This window comes from Eumetopias jubatus, unplaced genomic scaffold (assembly GCF_037043125.1).
Source record: "Eumetopias jubatus isolate StellerSeaLion01/CBP00866 unplaced genomic scaffold, mEumJub1_p1.0 scaffold_15, whole genome shotgun sequence".
Lineage (NCBI taxonomy): Eukaryota > Metazoa > Chordata > Mammalia > Carnivora > Otariidae > Eumetopias > Eumetopias jubatus.
The window spans coordinates 34578794-34591198 of NW_028274821.1; the positions used below are offsets into that span (position 1 = coordinate 34578794).

At 36.8% G+C, this 12405-nt stretch overlaps 1 protein-coding gene across 1 annotated transcript in view; it reads right to left on the reverse strand.

Annotated features, from left to right (window-relative positions):
• The window catches only part of PTPRD (protein tyrosine phosphatase receptor type D), a 424904-nt gene that overhangs the window by 62571 nt on the left and 349928 nt on the right, over window positions 1–12405 (reverse strand). The window lies entirely within an intron of this gene.

Consider the following 12405-nt stretch of genomic DNA (forward strand, 5'->3'; position numbering starts at 1 on the left):
GAAATCCCTTTATATACTCTGGCCAAAAGGCATTCCAAGTAAGTCTTCTCCCATACAACCTTTACAGGATGGGGATGTGAGAGATGACTATGTTCTACAGAAGCTCTAAGATCTAATGTATCTGTATTTCATACAACCCAAACAACAAGCTGTGTAGAAAGATGAATGAGAAAAGATTTTAGGAAGGGTGGTGTTTTGCCCTTTTAAAAACATTAGCCCCAGATTGGAAATTAAATTGAACAGAAGTGTGTTTCAAGTAGATGAGATCTCAGTTTTCTGTGTGACATATTTAGAAGGAGTTTACAACCAATCTTGTGAGAAAAACAACATGGTGGCTTTCCAAGTGTTTTGGTGCCATGAAAGGTTTCTTCCGTAGCTTGTGACTGCAATGTTTCTGCTGGGAGGCTGAATCTACAAAATCCTTTCACTTTTTTTGGGGTGACCTTTTTCAAGTAATGCATATTTGTTTATTTAATTTTCAATCCCCTGCCTTATCCAGAAGATGATTTGCATCTGCTAATGCAACACTAATCAGAGTGCACTACTAATCCAAGAAAAGTGTGTGAGAATTAATTGAATTCCTCTGGGGCTATGATGGATGGAAATCTAACTTAACACGCAGTACTGAAAGAATATAGAATTACTATAAATTAGCTGATGCTTTTAATTTTTGGAGTCAAGGAGACCTTTGTCCAATACTATGATGATAATGGTGCTTTTTGCTTTTTTTTGTGGGTGTTGCTTATTAAAACAATGAAAGCATAAGAAAGATATCTGCCTTTAGCTCATCATAAGCAAATACCTTAGGTCTGGGTCTGCTGTAGGAACTGTCTTTCTTGGAGTCAGTTGGTCTTAATGTCTTTGTTCAAGAACAGCTTACTACCTTTATAAAAGTAAGTTTCATGATTTCCCATGTATTATTTCATGTGTACTCTCCACTTACCAATAGTCATGTAAACAGGTCCAAGACCCATAATTATCATTCTAATATTATAAGTGAGAAAAATGAGGCTAGATCTTGAATTCATATTATACCTATATGCCCCTTTCCTGTGTTACAATGAACTATTCTTTCTTGTGGTGCATACAAATATTACTTACATGCTTTATACTGGATTTTGTGTTTGGGTCAAAGAAAACTTGGAGCTATAAGACACAAACCTTCAAGACCAACAGAGATTGTGATGAGGTGAATGGTTGGTAGAGCTGTGCTTCTGTGTCCTTCAGGCATAGCAAGACACAGCAACAGCTATTCAAACAGAATTAGGACAGTTTTAGGCTCTCATTTCATTTGCTGGGAATTGCTGGTTATAACTTTCAGTGGAAAGTAAGTCTATGCATGGATTTTGGGCTCGGCTGTTCTTTTAATTTTTTGCAAAGCTTTGGAAATGTATCATGAATTCAACATGCAAGGACAATGCCATTTTTCTTCACCTAAGCATAGGATTAATAGAACAGGGGCTTCATGACATTGGTCCCACATGTGTTTGAATATTAACAGAAGGAGAGAAATCCTTGGAAAGATGAAGCTACTCTGAAAGAATATTCGTGATGAATAAATAATTCATGCTGAAGAAGGCTTTAAAACCTTGAAAGCATGTTGAACTGCCAAAGAATATACTATCTGAGCTGTTTTGTCATGACTAGGTTAACATATTTTTTTTTCCCTGTTAACTTGAGGAGAACTAATTGGGTCATATGGGTCTATTAAAACAAAACAAAAAACAAGGGACGCCTCAGCGGTTCAGTTGGTTAAGCATCCAACTCTTGATTTCAACTCAGGCTGTGATTTCAGGGGTGTGAGACTGAGCCCTATGTCGGGCTCTGTGCTGGGCATGGAACCTGCTTAAGATTCTCTCTCTTCCTCTCTTTCTGCCCCCCTTAAAAAAACAAAACAAAATAAAACAAAACAAATCAAAAACCCAAACAAACAAACAAACAAACAAAAAAAACAACTTGCCTTGGTCTCAATTTTTCCGGTCAGGAGATAATTTGATTTGAAAAGATTTCTCTTGTTGAGGGGTATTCAGAATTATAAAAGAATTATTTTATTAATGTGAAATTAAGTAATTATAATGGGTATATGAGTACTTCTGTATCACTCTATTCTGTAGGAACAGTCACAATGTGCCTTTTAAAGTCTTGAAATAACACTAAGCACTTGCTAAAAATTGAGAGAAATTGGCCAGGAAGCTGGGACTCCTATCTAGGGCTGCTGGTAGTATGCTCTTTGACATTTGGGCAGTTGTTCAACTCGTCCAGACCTCTGATTGCTTATCTGCTAAACAAAGCGTGTTGGACAAATTGATTCCCTCAAGTCCTTTTGAGTTCTAAAATAAGATGTCTCTCTGTGGTATTCTTAACCTTCTTGGATTCAGAAATCTCTGTGAAGTTATTTTAAGATAGAGGCTTTTTGTCTCTCAGATTACGCAGGAACAGGCTCTGATGCTCCTTTAAGCTGATTCTTATTGCTTCTACCTCTTATGTGCAGAGATGAGATTTTTTTGGTGTGACTGATACTTCCAATCTTGATTAGAATGTGGTGGGGTAAAAAGCAACAAATTCTAAAACAAGGCATGGGACTAGACTGGTAGGTGGTCTATTCATGGAAAGAAGCTGGCCCTGGGTTGTGGAGGTGAGAATGAAGAAGAGGCAGCATTTCAGGGAAGGCAGAATCCCTTCCGTACTCTAGTGGACATATTGCTGCTGTACCACAGAGCTGGAGATGGATTTTCAGCTGAGTGGCTGACTCTGTCTTGACTCACAGCATGGTACCAAAACCCAGGTACTCTTATTTCTTTTCACTACTACAAATCCTTCGTGAAATCTGTGTCCAAAAAAAAAAAAAAAAGCTTTGTGGTCAACCAGTTTATTTATAGAAGTACTTAAGACCCAATGGAGCACAAAAGCTACCTTTTACTTAATAAACGATGTCTCCTCCAACACACACACACACACACACACACACACACACACACACACACACACACATCCACACCCACACACCATCCCTAACAACAATGAATTGATTAAGACCCAGATTACAGTTTTTACAACCCACAATGCAGAAAAAAAATGTTAACTTTATTGCTGACACCGGCAAAACTAGAGAAGAGAAAATAGAAAAACAAAATCCAATAATAATTTATAGTAAATCTATTTAATTCCAAATGACACAGACCTTGTTTTGCCTTCACTTGTACCATGACAGCCACCCACAGCCACATCAGAACTAGCAAAATGAAGGATTCTGTTGGCAACACAGCAGAGAAAAGCAAATGCTTCTTGCAAAGGTACAGTGTATTATCTGACTTGGTGTCCCCAGAGGTACCACACATTAGCAAACTGCCTTCCCTGTTTCTATGGTACATAGGACAATTATTTTACAAGCATGCCTTGTTCTGTGGGCTCATCATGACAATGAATTAATGGGGGAATGGGTAATTTTCAAAGAGTTTGTGAAGCCAGGCTCTGTCCTCTCAAGGTTCTGAGTCCTCTTCCCCTTGGTTTTCCATTTCTCGGCACTGCTGATGCTGAAGAGGCTGGGTTAAAAGAGTAGTTACAGAGGACGATGTGGGTGACTGAATTGTCATTGAATGCATTTCAAGGTTAGCTACACATGTTGGGAATTATCAGCACCTGTGATGGAGGGGACTCATTTCTGGTTAGGGAACACTCTGCTCTGAAATAAAGCAAAGCTTGGGCCATACAGCATCACAGAGTTTTGGTCTACCATGCTTATATTAATAAGGATGACATTATTATAGGGCTTTATTCAACAGTGAGGTAGTCTGAATCAAAGAATATGGTAAAAGGAATTCTGTCTGTAGGAAACTCGCAGAGCCCCAGTCTCCTCACAGATCCTAAAATATGAGCAGCATTTTCATAATGTTCTTAGCCAACACCCCTATGAGAATTTAATGAGTGAATGCATTTGAAACTTCTAAAATACCAGTGGGTATCAGTTATTGTTATGATCAGTGTAATAAACAGTAATGAAATAGACTACTCATTTCTAAATACTCTACTGATGAAAAGTTATTCCAAATCTGGAAGGCCCCTTTCCATTTTTTATTTGAAAAATGGAGAGGACAAAAATAATTATTTTATGACTTCCCAGTGATATACAACCTGTGATTATACTTTAACAACAGAACCACAACACAAATGATGTAGGTTTCTCTACAGCCTGAGCAATAAAGTGTAGATTCATTAGCATAATCTTTAGAGCTGTACCATAAAAATGAAAAAAAAATTCCCAGTAACTAAAGACAATGGAGATAAAAATAAACTCATGGACTTTTTGATTTAACTTTTTGATTGGCTTCCTGGGAACAGAGTAGAGAAAACCAACACAGCCAGCCATCCCTTAATTTTTTTTTCTCTTTTCTGGATAAGAAGCACCGCAAGTACAGGCTGAGGTAGGAACCAGGGAATAACTTATCTCTACACCACTTGCTTGGCTACATGCAAGAGGAAGATGCCATTTAAATAGCTTTAATTAGTCTTTAGGCAGGCTGCGAGCACCTTGTGAATTTTCAAGTTTCCAAAGGCTAAGTCCTCTCTAGCTCTCTATTTAAGACAAATTAAGCTATAAAAATTTGACTGTGCCCTGCTCCTCAAAAAGAAATGCTTTTATTAAAAAAAGTAAAATAAAAAGACCACCTGAAATAAGAGGATTAAACTTTGTCATGCTTGTAAACAATTAACTTGAAAAGTGAAGAACTGGACATATTAAAAAAACAAAACTGCTAAATCAATGATTGATGTTCAGAGCAATGTGAAGAAAATAAACTCAACCATAGTTGGAAGAGATTTAGACAAGTTTTAGTTTTTTTCTTAGATGGGGCATACAGTCTAACAAAATTCCTTCACTAATTTAAATAGAATTTCAAGAGCAAAATAAAACAAACACCAGGTGCCCACAAATTAGTCATTAGAGTTTGAGGGAAGGGGAGACTGAGAAAGTACAAGAACCAAGAGGAAGGAAAAAGAATTATATTTATTGAACTGGTGTGAGAAATTGCACATGGCGGCTATTAAAGGGATTTGCTGCTGGGGAAAATGATTTAAATTCTTTGATGTTAGAGTTTCATATACAACATTTATATTTACAATAATATAATTCACATTTTATTAGAAAATGTTAGAGAGATTGTATTATTTCCCTGTGTTTTTGTTCATTTTGTTTTTACTTATTGAAAAAATATCAGGTGATTCTAGGGAAAAAAAAACAGTTAACTCACAGCACGGGAATGATGTGAATGGAAGACTACATTATCACGTGCTGACAGCTGTGTGAAACGAATCAGTAGTCACCGAAAAGTGCAGTAGAGAAGCTAAGGCGCCACTTAAATGGGAAGCACTGGTGTGGTGGTAAAAGCTGAATTAACAATAGAGGGGAATACCAGTAGTTTCTTCTCTTTACTTTAAACAAAAATATGAATTATCTTAGGGGCAGTGATTTCCTGTGAGTCACTTTCTCATTTGAAAGGTGCTAAATTGCCCATCTCATAAATAAACGAGCTGTTGTAACATCATCTGTATTATTTACTGTTGGATTTTTTTGAATTGCTCCTATTATGCAAATCAAACAGATGATATATTTTGTATTTCCATTTAAAAGAACATATTCTCCCCCTGTTGAAATTTGTAATGCTATTATGAGTCTGGTTTCCATTTATCAAGCACCAATATATTTTTTTTCTTCACAGAGTACTCCAACTACATGCAACTTTCTCATTTGGATATTATTAATTTTTCCATAGATCATATACAAAAGAAATCCCATCTGAGGACGAAAGGACATATTAATAGTAATAATAGAATTCATAATAACAGCACTGATAATTTTCATAGTTTCCAATATTTATTACGCATTTTCTTTATGCCACTCTCCCAAAAACTTTATATGTATTAATTCATTAAATTGTCCTAATCATTCTAGGAGGTAGGTACTATCATTAACCCTATGGCACAGATGAGGAAACTGAGGCATAAACTCTTCAGAAGCAAGAAGAGCCTAGGATGATTTAATAGAAAAGAAGTTCTTGAGAAGCATATGGGCCCTTGCAAGGACGTATCCATTAAAGAGAAAAAGTGAATACATATATTTTTGTTTTGAAACTTTAAGTATATTCCCCCAAAACCAGAAAAAAAGCTGTATTTCACTAAGCTTCTCTCATTAGATTAACAAGCACTAGTGTTACAGAATGCATATGACATGATGTGGGTTATTCTTTGTCATTTCTTTTTTTTAAGATTTTTTTACTTATTAAGAGAGAAAGAGAGCACAAGTGCAGGATGGGGAGAGGGGCAGAGGTAGAGAGAGAATCTCAAACAGACTCCCTGCTGAGTGCAGAGCTGGACTCTAGGCTCAATCTCACAACCCTGAGATCATGACCTGCCAAAATCAAGAGTGGGATGCTTAACCAAGTGAGCCATCCAGGCATTCCTATTCTTTGTCATTTGTAACTCTTTCATAGATAAAACCATTTAAATCTGGCTTGGTAGAAGACACACACACACAGGCTAATAGTTCTATTTGGTGTAAACCCTCTAGCTTAAATGTGGGGTTTTTTGTTTGTTTCTTTGTTTTAGAAGAACGAATCTTTTAATGTCCAAAATTTAATATTTATCTAATAAATATTGCTCAGTATCTACTGATTTCTAGAATTAGAATAAACTTTCAGGATTTTAGGAAGAGCAGGAAGGGTCTTATGCATTCTCATTCTGCTCTCAAACAGAACAAAACACACTAAGTCAGGGGTTTCTAAATTGATGAATAGGCTTACAAAAGGCTTCTGTGTCCTTAAACTCTTTGAAATTAGTGTACAAATAAATTGGGTAAGTGCCTTTTGTTTTCAAGTGGGGTTTAAAATGCTCATCAGGTTCTAAAAAGGATCTAGCTTCCCCAAAGGGTTAACTGTACTAAGTGACATGCGGAAGATCACAGAACAGTTTAACTTAGAATTTAGTTTTCAGTCTTCTGTCTTCTTATTCAGTGTTCTTCCTAATAGAACTTTAAAAATAATATTAAACAAACAAAAAAATCCACCTGAAAGCATTTATATGTCATTTATTCTTTGGAAAACTTCACTTTGACTAGAGTCTAAGAGCACAATTGAAGACTTCTAGTTCTCAGATTTCCAACATGAGTGTTCGAAAATGTATATTTCAAAATTCCTAGATAGTCTTCCCAGCCAAAAAGCTATCATTTTTGAATTAGGCATGACATATATAGGAGCAGTCATTATGTCTTCAAAAGCTGCTATAGTTCTGAGTGGCCAGTTTGAGAGAATAACAGTCCTGAGTCCTACTGACTCATATGAGAACTTTGGCTCTGTCACCAACTACTAGCTACTAATTATAAACAAGTTACTTGACTTTTTTTTAAAGATTCCATTTAGTTATTTATTAGAGAGAGGGAGAGTGGGCGAGAGAGAGTGAGAGAGAGAGAGTGAGCAAGGGTACAAGCAGGGGGAGCTGCAGGCAGAGGGAAAAACAGGCTCCCCGCTGAGCAAGGAGCCTGACGCGGGACCCGATCCCAGGGCACTGGGATCATGACCTGAGCTGAAGGCAGATGCTTAACCGACTGAGCCACCCGGTTGTCCCAAGTTACTTGATTTTTAAAAGTTTAACAATTTTGGTGCACCTGGGTGGCTCAGATGGTTAAGCGTCTGCCTTCAGCTTAGGTTGTGATGCCAGGGTCCTGGGATCAAGCCCCATGTTGGGCTCCCAGCTCAGCGGAGAGTCTGCTTCTTCTTCTGCCTCTGTCTCTCTCCCCTGCTCATGCTCTGTCTATCCGTCTCTCTCTCTCTCAAATGAATAAATGAATATATAAAATCTTTAAAAAAAGTTTAACAGTCTCTTCATCTATAAAATTGACAATAACAACTAACTTTTGAGGTTGTTCTGAACATTACAGATATCTATTCATGATTTCATACATGATATAAAATCTATGACATGTTGCCCAACACACTATAGGTACCCAGATAATGATATCTATTCTAACTTTTTGTCTTTATTGTTGACATAAAAAGTAGGGTTTTAAATTTTGCTTTATATTTAGTCCTGGCCAAAGATTTTTTTAAAGATTTTGTTTGTTTGAGAGACAAAGAGTGTGAGAGCGAGAGCACAAGCAGGGAGGATAGAGGGAGAGGGAGAAGCAGACTCCCCCACTGAGCAGGGAGCCTGACACGGGGCTCGATCCCAGGACCCTGGGATCATGACCTGAGCTAAAGGCAGACACTTAACTGACTGAGCCACACAGGTGCCCCATGGGCAATGTTTTTTTAAAATTCCATTTGAATATGCCTTTTAAAGTGAAATGAAATGTTAATTATGATCCTACTAATAGAAATAGAATACTGGCGGGGTGCCTGGGTGGCTCAGTTGGTTAAGCAACTGCCTTTGGCTCAGGTCATGATCTTGGAGTCCTGGGATCGAGTCCCACATCGGGCTCCCTGCTCAGCAGGGAGTCTGCTTCTCCCTCTGACCCTCCTCCCTCTCATGCTCTCTGTCTCTCATTCTCTCTCTCGCAAATAAATAAAATCTTAAAAAAAGAAAAGAAATAGAATACTGGCAGCAGTGAAGAGTAATTACATTTTGGGGGAAAAACACCTTTTTTTATCTAGGACTGAAATAATTAGATTAAAGCTATGCTAGTTATTAGACATTACAACAAATAATCTTCCATTTATTGATATTCCTGAGTTTATAAGAAGTTGAAGATACAGACAAAGATACTGAGGTAAGTAGACCACCTTTGGAATCAGTTAGAGATAGATGCACTTGACCTTACTTCTGCAACTAAAGCATTTGGAACACTGATAATTTCCCATATTGTGTCATTGCCTCAGATTAATTATGCCATAAAATAAGAAATGAAATACTAAAATGTAATGTTCACATTATCCGTAGGTTAGACCAATGATAAAATGGATTTTTAGGCAAAATGATAAGTCTGGGTATTTGGATTCAAGCTAGTGACTCAGTCACAGACACATTGCCCATCAGTAGGAAAGCAGTGTGAATGAGGTGGGCCCATGCAAGCATGAGCTGAGGAATCAGAAAAGCTCACTTCCAATTTGAGCTCTATTATATATGATGGGACTCTGTGTGTGTGTGTGTGTGTGTGTGTGTGTGTGTGTATTATATAACAAAATAATATAGTGTACAGTAAATGATATAATTGATAAGAAAGCTACATAGAGCTAATTCATATAAGTCAGAAGTAAAAGAGATTTCACTCATACGTGGAATTTAAAAAAAATAAAACAAATGAATAAACAAATAAAAAGCAGAATCAGACCAATAAATACAGAGAAAAAAATGGTCGTTGCCAGAGGGAAGGGGGGTGAGAGGATGGGCAAAATGGGTGAAGAGGAATGGACGATACAGGTTTCCAGTTATGGGATAAATAAGTCATGGGAATAAAGGGCACAGCATAAGGAATATGGTCAATGATATTTTAATAGCATTGTATGGGGACAGATGGAGGCTACACTTGTGGTGAGCTCAGCATAATTTACAGAGAAGTTGAATCAGCTGCATAACACTTATGTTGTATACTTGAAACTAATGTAACATTGTATGTCAACTATACTCAAATTAAAAAAAAGAAAGGTTTCAGCTAGGAATTGACACTCAGAGAAGATGAGATTACATGACTAGGAAGTGACAGAGCTGTGACTCAAACCCAGATTTCCTTGCTCTTCTCATCTTTTGGTTTATCCATTTGTTTTGTCTCACTTTAGTAAAACTAATGAGCAACTTTGGATTCTATAAGATTAAACATATAATTATATATTATTTTATGTATATATAAGTATTAGTTTCCATTTAGTCTTTGACAATATTTAGCTTACACTATGAAAATAAATCCTATCACCTCTCTTCCTCAGGAATTACTGATGTCTCTTATGGACAGCTTAAACATGGAGGGGAGGCCAACAGTAACTGGATTGGTCAAAAATTTGTGTTTCCATAGTGCTTGCACTATAATTTAAAAAAATGTAAGCATTTCTGTAGTTGAAACTCTCTTGAATTTATTCTACATTTTCCCCAACATAAAATGACTGTAATTTGGAAACATGTCATGAAGTATCACTATATTCATAGAATTCAATAAGCACACTCGTGCTGACACACAATTCCCCATTCTTTAGTTTATTTCCCCTGCCATTGCTCAGCGGAAGTAGTGTAAAGGTTTTGCTCTAGGAAACAAAGATAAACATAATACGAATCACTGTGGCAACTTCCAGTTTTCCTTTATTGTCTGTCAGACCACTCTGCAAAGTAAACATGAAGAGGGGCCAGCGCCATGGAGAACAGCAGCAAAAATGTCCAAACTAAAATCTTCAACCAAAGTCTTTTAAGTTATCACCACAGGTGGAACCCAAAACAAGCATGTTAAATTTTATAAATTGTGCATGAAGTGTCTTAACATTTAAATCCTCTTGAAAAATCTGGCTCTGTGTTATCAAAGCTCCCTTTATGTGAGAAGCCCCAGTTGGCGGTTCTGTGGTTCCTGTTGCCAGCATTCCTTTTCTGTGCTTAAGATATAGGATGATCGTTTACCCCCTTAAATATCTGCTGAGTAGGGCTTAGTCTAAGATAAAATCTGTTCATGGTTGTAATCTAGATTAAAGCTCTCTATATAGCCTATAAACTTCAATTAAATGCTTCTAACCTTTTGCATAAGACTTAAAATCGAAAGACTTTTGGTTTCTAGGTCAGCTCTAGATTTAGGGTATATTTGTGAGCATAGAGCTATAAAAAGGCAGGTTTTCATCTGATTCAAGTGCTTTTGCTTTTGTACTGTAAAAATAGCATAGGAATGAAATGTACATAGTTTCCATCTATCATAATAAAGGGACAAGGAGGAATATTCTTTTCCTTCGACATACTTTACTGTTCAGATGGAGGAAAATAACAGGTTAAGGAAAATAATGATAAAGTGGGCAAAAGTACACGGACATGGTAATACTGAACGACCTAATTCCGAGTGGAAACAATGCTCCAATATAGCAAAAGCAGACTGACAAGTTCTCCAGCCAAGATCATGCCAAATAGGTTCTCAATTTACATTCATTTAATTTCTCTAACTTACCTGTTTCACTAAGGGAAAAAAGATTTCTCTCCTCCACTTGTGACTTGGTTTAGTTTCTTATTAACTATGGAGTTGATTTAGGAGACTTGAGACAAGAAATTGCTATTTATTTATTTTTTTTACATTTTAAAGCGGGAAATACAAAGATAAAATGTAAATGTTATATGCTAATCCTCCACATATACCAATTACAGTTTTCAAACAAGACTTGAAGCAATTACCTGTTTGACACCATCTTGTTTGAAGAACTAGCATTGGTGAAATTTTGATAAACCTGATCAATTTTTTCCCATATGGAAAAAGGTTAACTCTTGAGCTCCTAGTACCTTCAATAGGTTCAAAAAGGAATTATAACATCTTCCAACATCAAAAGTAAAATTGATTGTGAGAATTGTACAAAATATATCTATGCCACATAACACCATTTTGAAGAAAGGGGGCTGCAGGTATGGGCTTGTTCAAATGCTGAAAGATAGTTCTTCCCATAAACTGGAAATAAATGTATCGGTTGCCTTGTGTGCTTACTGGGAAAGACTTTAAGCAGTGTCTCACTTTCAAATTAAATTTGGTACTAAATGAAGCATGTAGGACTTGTAGGACCTTATCAGAGTTATGAGATAAAGTGGTAGTCATCACAGATTTGAGAAGCAAGAAAAAAGTGAAAGATACTTGAACGATTGTAGATGAAAATGTTTGAACTGCCAGGTTCTAAAGAGGACCGGGTCTGAAGCTGGTATTATTTAATGTTTAATAAAATATCTGGAAGAGGGTAAGCAGTGAACTTTCAAGTATGAAAAGGCCACAGAGCTTTTCTAAAGGATGCCAATGAGGATGAAGTGGTATGTGGCAGTTGGTGGTCCAGGTTAGCTATTAGGACAGAAGGAAGGATTTAAGTGACATTGTAAACTCTTTTCTAAGGACAGAAATGTGCCACCATAGCCAAAAAACAAAAACTAACAAAATACTGAGTGTTGAACATGAGCTCCTAATTGATTTTAATATGCCATGTGAAGGGATTTATTACTGGAAGGGGATGAATGGAAAATACTCTCTTCATGAATCCTTACAAGAAGCTAGTTATAATAGAGGTGTAATCCCCATCTTTTAGGAGCAATCATTCCTTCTGGAATGCACTCCTTGCTACAATTGTGAGAGACAGATTACCAATGAGTCCACAAATTACCTGTACCAGACATTTCCAATATGCGTAATTTTAATTAATCACCACACCACCAACTCCTAACCTTTAGACTGTCCCTAGTGGCTATCCAGGTTTATTTACAAACAAC